Source organism: Eublepharis macularius, unplaced genomic scaffold (assembly GCF_028583425.1).
Source record: "Eublepharis macularius isolate TG4126 unplaced genomic scaffold, MPM_Emac_v1.0 Eublepharis_35, whole genome shotgun sequence".
In the NCBI taxonomy this organism is placed as follows: domain Eukaryota; kingdom Metazoa; phylum Chordata; class Lepidosauria; order Squamata; family Eublepharidae; genus Eublepharis; species Eublepharis macularius.
Window position 1 is genome coordinate 65,001 of NW_026559737.1, and position 2,500 is coordinate 67,500.

Here is a 2,500-nt window from a genome sequence, read left to right on the forward strand (position 1 = left end):
CCAGGGAGACCTGACCGCCGGCCCGCGGGATGGGGGGGAGCGCGGCGGTAGACCTGGGCTCCGGCAGACGGGGCGCCCAGGTCCTTCCGTCCGCGGCCGGTTGACCGGGCCGCCGGGGGCAGCCGTTAGGCCGGGCCTCCCCGTCTGCCCCCCACCGCCCCCGCTCGGTCCCCTCGCGGGCGCTGCCGTGCGCTCGTTTCGCCCCAGGGCAACGGAGCCCCCCCCGGTAGACCTGGCCTCCGAAGCCGGGGAGCCCAGGACTGCCGAAGGCTTCCTCGGGCGAGCCGGATGACCTGGCCTCCCGGGCGCCCGAGGCTCGGCAGGCCGCGCGACCCGTCGTCCGCCCCGTAGCGGAACCTTCCTGCCGCAGCGGAGGAGGTCCACTTCGGGCCCCTCGAGGCCAAGGGGGTTGGGGGTGGGGTCCGGTAGACCTGGGCTCGGGGGGCCGGGGCGCCGAGGTCTCCCGGTCGCGGGTGACCGTCAGGGCCCCGGTCGCGGGACACCCGGCGAGCCGGGCGCCCAGCCCTAGAGCTTCGGCGGCAGGCCCGGGGCGTACAGACGCCCTGTCCTCACCCCTCCTGAACACGACTCCCCTCTCCTCTCCCCCCCCCCCACCCCCGGGCCCCGGGCAGACCTGGGCTTCCCCGTCCTCGGAGACCAGGCCGACCGGCCCACGCCCCGGCAGGGGTGGATGACGGAGCCCGCGAAAGCGGCAGGCGGCCAGGTCCACCCGACGGTCCGTGGGGGGGGGGGCAGGCACGCCACCATGGCAGGCACGCAGCAAAAAAACGCAACCTCACCTTCACCGCCACCCCCCACAACGCCCAAACCGCGGTCCAGGCCTCCTCCTCCTCCTCCTCCTCCTCCTCCTCCATCGGTAGTGGCCAAGGGGTCCAGGTCTACCGGCCACCGCCGGGCCGGTAGAGGGCAGACCGGCAGACCTGGGCCCCTTGGAACCCCTTGCAGCCTGGGGACCCCGCGCCGGAGCCCGGGTCCGCCGTCCGGCCGCGCCCGCGGCGAACGGTTCCCACGGCCTGCCCCTCCGGCCCGCCCCCCCCCGCCCGGTAGACCTGGCCTCCCAGCCCGGCCTCCCCCACCCTCCCCGCCCCCCACCGCCCGCCACGCGCGCAGGAGTCCTGATCTACCTCCCGTGCCCCGGCAACCCCACCCCCTGCTCTCCCTCACCGGGCCGTTAGTCCTGGCCTACCCCGGGGAGCCGTGTCCAGGTCCACCTCCCGTTCCCCCGCCCAACGGTGCCGTGGGGGGCGGGGGACACGTCCCCTGGGCGTGGCGCGGTCCTGCCACCTGTGCGTGTGCGTGTGCGGGCGGGGGGCTGTCCGGTAGACCTGGCCGGGTCTCCCGACGGAGGCCTTGGGCGAGCCGGATGACCTGGCCTCCCGGGCGCCCGTGTTTCGGCAGGCCGGGCGACACGCCCTCCGCCTTGACGGAGCCCCTTCCTGCCTCAGCGGAGGAGGTCCGGGTTGGCGCCAAGCGGGTGGGCGGCCGGGCGGCCGGTAGACCTGGACAGGGCGCCCAAGCCTACCGGGCGCGGTTGCACCGTTCCGACCCGCCGGCCCTCCCCCCGTGCCGGTAGAACGGGCCTTCCAGCCTGGGCTTCCACCGCCCCCGCTCCCGCGCAGGAGTCCTGGTCTACCGTCCGCACCCCGGACACCCCCACCCCCCCCCAACCCTCCCCGCTCCACCTCACCGTTGCGTCAGACCCGGCCTTCCCCGGGGAGCCGCGTCCAGGTCCACCGCCCTTTCCTCCGCCTGCCCGCGATATACGGGGCCGGGGGTGGGTGGGGCGCGGCGGACAGCTCTCTCGTGCGCGGGGCGGGCCTGCCTCCCCACCCTTCGCCGGACCGGTAGACCTGGACGCCCGCGCCAGGGGAAGGGCCCGATGGACCGGGGCGGCGGGCGTGCGGGCCTACCTTTCCTCCCCCCGGAAGGGCAGAAACGGCCTGCCCGCACCCGCCGTTCCGGGCTCCTTCGCCGCGGCGGTAGACCTGCCCGAACGGCCACGGGTGGGGGGGGGGTGGGTAGGCGGGGGTGCCCGCGGCGGAGTCCTGGTCTTCCGCCCGCGCCCCGGCAAAGGGTGGCCCAGGTCTACCCGTCCGCCCCTCTGGCTCGGGGAGGACGGGTAGACCTGGACGCCGGCGCCGCGGCCGGGCCCCCGAGTCCCCGGCGGCCCCCAGGTCTACCGCGTGACACGGGCGGCAATTGGTAGACCTTGACTCTCCGGAAGCCCTTGAGGGAGCGGATTCGGAGGCCCAGGCCGGGGGGCGGTTCCGGAGACCCGGACGGAATCCCGGCCTCGCCCCGGTCAAACTCGACGTCCGGAAGTCGGCCTCCCCGGCTCGGGCACGCTCGCGGAGATTTCTAGGCACTCGCTTTTCAGAACGCATCAGAGAATCTCCGGAGCCTCCGGCCGGGGCGAGACCGCTCTCGCGGCCGCCTTCCCTGCCTCCCTGCCGGCGGGCGCCTCCGCCGGGGATCCGGG